At 39.4% G+C, this 8,931-nt stretch overlaps 1 pseudogene; it reads right to left on the bottom strand.

The window, feature by feature from the left end:
• Positions 1–1,131: 1,131 nt before the first annotated feature.
• The window catches only part of LOC115070108, an 8,936-nt pseudogene continuing 1,136 nt past the window's right edge, over positions 1,132–8,931 (bottom strand).

The following is an 8,931-nucleotide window of genomic DNA, read 5'->3' as shown; positions in this document are numbered from 1 at the left end:
GTTGGATCCCCTGGAACTAGAGTTGTTAGCCACCATGTGGGTGCTGGGACTCACACCCAGGTCTTCTGTAAGAGCAACCAGTGTTCTTAACTGCTGAGCCATCTCTCTAAGATTCAGCCCTCAAAGATTCAATCTTGAGTTCAGTCAATCTGTTTCCTGGGACCATGGGGCTGTAGCGGAAACTTTCTTCTGGTTTGAGTTATCGTAATTATTGTTGCATAATTGATCAGGACCACAAAACTATATTACAAAGCAATAGTTATTCTAGTTTATGAAAAGAAAAATTACAATGCAAATGCTTCTGTCACCAAATAGCTTCTAACAGAGGACAACGGAAGCTGTGGGAAAGTGAGACTGAGAACAGGCAAAATACACCCGAAAGTGAGAGAGCAAGAGAACTCCTGCCTCCTGCATGTCCTGTGCAATGCACCTCAGAACTGTCCCACAACCAGGGGTAGGGCCTGATGCCTGCAACCCCAACACTTGGAAGATTGAGGCAGAAAGATACCTTCGAGTATGAGGTCAGTCTGGCTACATAGTGAGTTCTAGGCCAGTCTATGTTATAGAATGAGATCCTATCTCAAACTTCCAAAAATAAAATACAGCTGCAGTAACAGCAGAACTGTCCCAGAAAGGTCAAGGAAATGGGGACCGTACCCTGGACTCCTCTCTCTCATACTTGCCTCTGGTACTTTCAGGCTTCTCTGAACAGGGTGAGGGCCATAGATAATCTGTGAGTCCTCTTTTATGACTAGAAGGTATGGGGCTGGGGATATGGCTCATTAGATAAAAGCACTTCCTGTGCAAGTGTGAAGACTTGAGTTCAAATCCCCAGAACCCAAGTAAAGCCTGGTATGGTAACTACATCTGTAATGCCTCTGCTCCTATGGGAAGATGGGAGGTAGAGACAGGAGATCCCCTGAAACTCACAGGCCAACTATCCCAGCATATACAGTGCAAACAGAGACCCAGTGTCAAGGAAGATGGAAGGTAAGGACCAACATCTGAGATTGTCCGCTGATGCCAACCTGTGCACTGTGGCAAGTGTGCGCTGGCACACTTGTATGCATGCACATACTATATTCACACACACATAAAGAGAAAGAAAATATTAGAAGATATGAAGAGGTCTTAGGTGAGCCACTGGGACATGAAGTCACACTGGAAAAAACAGACATATTGTCAATTTTATTATTGATAATCAATTTTTTAAAGAGGCCATCCCAAATCAATAGAAGTCTTTTATTGTGCCAAAAGAGTTTCTGTAATCCAGGGTCTTGTGTCTGGAGCTGGATGACTGAGATCTTACTCACCAGCCTGCTGGTGTTTTTTTCAGAAACATAGATACCATCCAAAAATTTTCTGATATCTTTGTTTTTAACTGTTAACGGCTTGCTGAATCAAAGCTACTGAATTTGAAACAAGTTCAATATCATTCCCTTCAAGGAGTAATTCATCCTTCTGGGCTTGAGAAACAGAACAAGCAACACCTGTCCTCATCCGAACCCTGTGGATGCGTTTTTCACCCAAGAAATTTCGGGTTTCGATGAGAGACCCATTCTCCTGAATAATGATGTTGATGGGAAATGACGTTGATGAGCACCTACAGACCTCATCTTGTAATGGAAGCCCAGTGTAGCACCCCGATCATGTTCTGGACATGGCTGCAGATCATTCGTGCAGTGGCCAGAACCTCTACTTTTTCTTTCCCAGGAGACTGAGTTCTACACTGATGTGATTGAAGTCCCTCCAGAGAGTTCCTCTTGGACCCTTCATAGTAACTGTGTGTCCCTTTGGGGTGATGTCAACATTTTCTGGAATGTTGACAGTCTGATTGCTGAGGATGGTCTTTATTCTCAAAGTCAATGGGACAAAGAGCTTGATAATCAATTTTTTAAATTTATTTATTTTTAAAATTTTATGTGTATGAGTGTATTGCCTGCATGTATGTAAGTGTACCTGCATCGTGCAATGCCTATGGTGATCAGAAAAGGGTATTGGATCCCCTGGAGTTAAGGACAGTTAGCCACCATGTGGATATTGGCAACTGAACACAGGTCCTTTGCAAGAGCAGCCGGTGCTCTTAACCATTGAGCTATCTCTCCAGCCCCTTGATGATCAACTTTTATCTCATCACATGATATGAGGTACATTTTCATTAAAACCTTAAAACTACAGATTTATCTCACTTATTTGTAAAATTTTCCTTCCTGTGTGAAGAAATCTTGTACCTTTTGTCAAATTTATCAGCAAAATGAAACTTGTTTTGAACAAAAATAGTCTAGCTTCATTTTTAATTCAAATAAATTCATTAATACAAGATTAAGAAATGTCATGAAGTATCTCTTGAAGTTAATTTGCATTTAATATTGAATAAATACCAAATTACTAAACTAATGAGAAATAAATTTTAGAATGCATATTGCGAAATTTTAAATGCTGTAGATCCAATAGAATTAAATTATTACTTTTTAGTAAGTTATAAAAAAGAAGAAAATGGATCATGAGACTGTTTCATGATCTAAGTTATGAAAGGAGATACTATTTAGCTGGAATTTTAAGAAGAGAGGTTTGTTTTAGAAAACTATGGCATTTCTTTGGTAAATACGTGTATATGTATTGATTATGTTCTGCTTTAGGGAAAAACTAAATTAGAGACAAGTGTAAATATCATAAATAATATCATAGTTTCTAAATCTCATCATAAAGTTTTCCCTGGTGTTTAAAGAAAGACAGCCGCGGAATGCTGAGGCTTGATCACCGTAGTGCATGCATGCAACTTTATTTGTATTTCTTTTGTTCCTAGGAGTAAAGAGCACTGAACATTCTGAACACTTCATGAATGAATGATGAAGATTCATTTCAATTAGCCTATGTATTTAATGGCATGCTTTCATAATGAGCATTATTAAATAACACACACCAAATTTAGAAAGAAATTATGAAAAAGTCTCACTCATGGATTTTTGTCTATCCAGGAAATTTGGTAGCTCTGGCCAGCATTCCAAGTATGAAAATCAGTCAGTAATGTATTCTCCTTGAGCTGTTTTGAACTACTGATACATTCAAGACACAATACTGAGAGAAATCTAAGAGAAGGGCCACATTTAAATGCATCCATAACGTAGTAGAAAATATTTCACCTAGATTTGCTCTCATGAACTCCACCTCCTGCCACCCTACAGGTGGAGTGCCACCCTTCCTGCCCCTCTTTGCAGTGTAGCTAAGTACCCCATTGCACCAAGCTTCATGCTAAGCAAAAGTTTGTGCAGCTTAGGAAGGATGAGAGGCCTAAAGGCTTTCCATACCCTATGTAACCATTGCAGGGAATGTCTCTTTCCTTCTATCTAAAGGTTGCTTGAACTCAGGAACAATATGCCTAGGAAAATGTTGGAGGCATGTGGAAAGTGCTTCTGTGAAAGGACTTTAGGCCAATCTGATAAAATATTCCTTGCCAATGAGCCCCTTGTACTGCCCTGCTGTGGAGACTACCTGGTGTTCAGATATGCACATGCCTAGTCTTACCAGACATTGCCTGATCTCTATCCACAGTTCACCTTTACATCTCTATCACCTGTACAAAGTTCCCATTATCAGACCCTAGCCAATGTTTGACATCATCAATTCTGAAATGTTTGTTACTTCCTGATTTTTATTTCATATCCCCTGTTAATCTTTGATTTTATAAGTTGTGAAGACTGTCTTTTAGCATGTCACTGCCTTATGGCTCCAGTTACAGACCTACCATCATCACCATATAGCACTACATTATGTTATACTACTAACAACAGCATAATTAAAGTAGTTACATTGTGTCAGACATCTCTCAGATATGTCATATGTGTTACCTCATTTAATTCCCACAATAGCTCTTTGAAATGGGCGCTCATTTTATCTCCATTTTGCACATAACAAAACTGAGGCATAGAGACACCTAAAGAAACTAACCAAGATTATTCAGGCAGTAGGCAGCAAAGGCAAGGCATCAATCTAGGCACAGGACTCATCCTTAATACCGTGTAGTCTCATATAATTTCATTTTAATTTATTTAAAACTTTATTTAAAACTTCATTTGAGCTTACTCTACATGGCACTGAGTTTTATTATTAAAGGCTATAATAGGGGCTAGAGAGAAGGCTCAGTGGTTAAGAGCACTTACTGTTCTTGTAGAGGACCCAGGTTCGGTTCCCAGCACCCACATGGTGCTAACAACCATCCATAACTCCAGTTTCAGGGGATCTTGCGCCTACATGGGCATTGCACACATGCACAGGTACACTTACACGCAGGCAAGACAGTCACACAGTAAACAAAAATGAATAAAAATATAAAAAATTTAAAAGCCAGCCACGACACAATTCACTTTGTTCATTGACATTAAGTTCCTACAGTGGATTCTGTAAGACTTATTTTTAAAAAACCAGTAGGTTCTGCCTTCAAGAAGCTTACAATGTAGGAAGGAAGATACACAGCCCACTATTGTATGATGCCTGTTGTAATAGGATTCAGCAAAGGATGCTGAGAGAATACACAGAAAGACTCCCTGGAATTCCAAGAATCTTTTGTGCGGACAGAGAGACACATTCTAGGAACTGTAAGTTTTACACAGAACCTTCAGACAGCAAAAATGCCCAATTTCCATCCTTCCTGTCAACCCTCATTCTCCCTACACATTAGTTTTAGATCAAGGGCTTCTAATTAATCTCTTCAGACTTCTTTCTGGGACTTTGGGACCCTGCTTTATCCCTGGAAAGCTTTTAGCTTGCATTTCACCATCATGACACTTAGAGTTTGCCTAACACATTATGGATGTCGTTATTAAGGCCATTGACCTCCAAATTGATAAGACTCCCAGGGCAGACTGTAAACAATTCTGGAGCAACAATCAGACCACTTACCAGCATTCTGAAAGTTGTCCATGAGGTTCCTTATCTGCTCAGAGAGCATTAGGGCTGATGGTGGTGGAGGACAGCAGAGTAAGTAATGATAAGCAGCACGGGTAGCCAAGATGGGGGTAGGGGGCAATCACAGAAGGAACTGTTTGTTCTTTTGTCATTTTTATTCTCAGTAAAAGCTGTGTAATGTTCTTCAAGAAATAAAGCTTTAAGTTTTGGTCAAGCTGAAAATGATAAGATCCCATATGAGTTCGCAGCCCCAATTTCTTTCACTTGAAAATCAAAAAGGTAATACCACAAGTCAGGAGAAGGTACTGCCAAGCACTAAACAAAACCTGCTCTCTCCTTACCATACTTCAGAGGGAAGAAAGATTAAGAAATGTGGGCAGTTGCTTTTGCTTTTGACGTTTGTGGTACAGAAAGGAGAGGTGCACCCAGGAGAACAGTCCGGGAGACTTCATACCAGGCAAGCATTGTCTTATCTGGAGTTTTCCCATGATGTCATTCCACATTGGTTATTTTTAGGCACATGGACACCAACATTTGTTTCTTGGCTGCCACTGTTCTCTCTCACCTCAGTTGCTATTTTAGCAGTTGTCCTATAAATGGACAGTGCTGTGATCTCACAGGCATTGGAAAGGGAGAGACAAGAGCAGAGACCTGCTTGACCGACGATAAATGGAGAGAGGCCAGAGTGCTGTTTGCAGCACAGAGAGTAGGGCAGTGAGAGAGGCAAAGCCAACGGAAACCTTAGCGTGTGCTGGCTCTTGGCCGTTTGTGGGAGAGGAGTGAGGGTCTTCAAAATCAACAACTTTGAAAATACAAAACTGTGAAACATTCTCACCAATTAACTTATTTTTCTGTATGTTGCTGATAGCTAATCCCTGCTCCGGCCCACATTATCAGTTCCAAGGGCATATCCCTTAAGAAAGGGCTGAGGATCCCTCTGGAAAGGCTTAGAGAGAGATTCGTCCACTGAGTGTTCAGTTGTAGATTCCTTCCTCAAGGGGGTCTAGCCCTCCTGTCAATCAAAGGGATCTGTACCTGTGAACAGGCTTGGACTATACATTATGAAAGGACTCAGGTCCAGCTCTCAGACCTGGAATTTTCTTACATTGGTCAGAGGTTGGGTGAATCATGGCCTGTAGCCCTTTCTGGTCTCTACCTGTATTCCATATGTCTGTGAACTAACAACCGTTTATATATGTTTAAGTAATTGAAAACAAAATCAAAGGGAAAACAAGTTGGTGGCAAATGAAAATTTTACGAACAATGTCCAGAAATAAAGTTTAATCAGAGAACTTCCCACTCATTTAGCAGTTTTTGATCTATGGATAGTTTCATGATACTGTAACACAGTTGAGTGGAGGCAAAACAGACCAGGTATGGTACTTCACACTTAGAAGTTAACACTGAACATGCTACAAATCATGTGGTACATCTAAAACTCAACAGATGACTGCTGTATGTATCGTTCTACTGGAATGTATTTTTATTGCCAATTAACGTAATCATGTCATAAGCAGAAAATACATGAAAAGGGAAATTTGTGTGTGTGTCTGTAAGGCACAGTGAAGGATGTGTGAGAAAAGTGGATCTTCACTTCATAATAACAGGAGACTCAGAGCAGCCAAAACAAGTTCGTTTCATGACTTTACGAAGATGGACATCATCCTAGAATGGCAGGCATGCTGATGAGTACAGAGACACATTTGTAACATGAACACAAGCCCCTTCCTCCTTTACCTCATTGGCCTAGTAATCAAGAGGGTTCAGTCTTACACATCATCTAGTTGTTTTTAAATATATATTTTTTTATTTTTATTTTATGTGTATGAGTATATTGCCTGCATGTAAGTGAGTGTACTCGTGTCATGCAGTACCTTGGAGGTCAGAAGAGGGCATCGGATTCCCCTGGAACTGGAGTCAAGGACAGTTTGTAGCCATGTGGGTGCTGAGAATCGAACCCGGGTCCTCTGCAAGAGCAGTCAGTGCTCTTAACTGCTGAGGCATCTCTCCAGCCCCATGTCATCTAGTTTTAACTTTCCCTCTGCCACTTACATTTGTCTTTTTCTCAACGAAAACCATGTGTGGGTTCCTCTCTGTATTTTATATCTTGCTTGTTTAAAGCGTATCAGGTACATGACCTTGTCAGGTCTACAGGTCATTAGGCAAGTTTGGCTGTTGGTAATTTTCTACTATCGACTTCTATTTTGGTGGGAAGATAGCTCATGGGGTTCTCAGTGTTTTGTGTTCCCCTGTAGCTGGACATAAGATGACTCAAGGAGCTTTTATTTTGAAAATTAAACCATTAGATTTTAGTTATTACAGGATGGATTATGTTTTTGTCAAGTGAAAATAATGCAAGATTGTGTTTATTATGCAAGGGCATTATTATTTCCAAGTAGCTTACTTGTTAGCCAAGCAAGCAAGATAATCCATTTACGGATGGTGAATTAATTAAATCGTGCTTGATCTTAAGAGTCAAAGAATGTATCCTGAGAAACTTATTTAAAAAAAAAGATCACTAGCATTTTAGCAAGAACAGTTGCTTTAAGAATGCAGAATATTGAGTGCAAAATCAATAGGCAATTAAAAAACAAGAAAATGGTTTTGAATGGTTTTCTTTGGCTATCGATGAGTTGACAGATGTTTATGATACTGTTCAAGTGCTTATCGAGGGAATCAATTCTTGACTAGTTTGAAATGGCTGAAGATTTAATCTGTGGGACAATGTGTAACAAATTCAGGTCAGTGCATGTTCAGAGGTGAGAAATCAGTAATTCAATATAACTTGAAATTTGCTGCAATGTGCTGCAGTTGACACGCAGAGGGGGAAAAGGCTCAGCTACATCTATAAGGCTGTGAAAGCATAAAACATTGAAAGTTTATATACCGTTTTGAATTATACTTTGTTAGGTATTCTGCAGAAAATATGAGTTTATCACCTATCAAATGAGGAGACTCAACAAAATGCATGCTACAGATTTAACTATTGCCAATTTAATGAATTTTTGTCAAAAATGCAAATATCTGTAAATATCATACATTTTCCTATAATGTTTTTGTGGTTTAACTGTTATCAGTGAACTTGGAGATGAGACTGATTTTTTTTTTCTGAAAGCACTCTCTCTCTCTCTCTTTATTATTATTATTATTATTTTGGTCTTTTTGAGGCAGAGTCTCCCTGTAGCCCCAGCTGGTCTGGAATTGACTATGTGGCCTTGAACTCATGGTGATCTGCCTGCCTCTGCCTGGGACTAAAGGCCTGAGCCACCACGCCCAGTGAAAGAACGCTCTCTTAAACCACTATTTTCAAATATTGTATAACTTAGGAAATTAGCCTTCACTACAGACTTCATAATGTTTGTTAATGAATTTAACCTAAAATTGCAAGGCAAATGGCATTTCTATATGTGAAACTACAGTGTAGTAAAATTACTCTGGCAACTAACATTTGAACTGCGATTAGTGTCAAGCTGCTTTGTGTATTTTCAAAACTGTCAACAGTTAAATGAAAAAGCAGGATTTCCATTACCACACAAATATGTGTGGCTACATCCCCAGAATCAATATGTTTTAGACCCTGATGCAGGTCAAAGGAAATTTACAGATTTCAAAGTCTATTTAACTTTGTAATTGGGGAACTCGTCATAACCTTCCATTGAAATGATTAATTTGCTGTGTGATAACATGCTAACAGTCAGAACTGGTCATGTGCTGTGTTATGTTTTCATGGTCAATGACAGCCACACATGTGACAGTGGGTGGGGGATTATAATAGAGCTGGAAAATTCCTATTGCCTAGTGATGCTGTAGCCATCACAAAGTTATCCACAATGCATTCTTGACATATTTGTGGTGATGCTGGGTAGAGAGACGTACCACTCTGTCAGTTGTATAAAAGCAGAAATGCACACACAGTTATAAACAGTGCATAACAGTTGACTGATAATAAATGGCTATGCTACTGGTTTATGTTTTTACTATTATATATATATATATATATATTTTTTGGTGGGGGAGGTCCTTTTG

Source organism: Nannospalax galili, unplaced genomic scaffold, assembly GCF_000622305.1.
Source record: "Nannospalax galili isolate Female #2095 unplaced genomic scaffold, S.galili_v1.0 scaffold72, whole genome shotgun sequence".
Taxonomy (NCBI): domain Eukaryota; kingdom Metazoa; phylum Chordata; class Mammalia; order Rodentia; family Spalacidae; genus Nannospalax; species Nannospalax galili.
The sequence above is the reverse complement of the archived record's forward strand: the minus strand, read 5'-3'. Positions and strand labels throughout refer to the sequence as shown.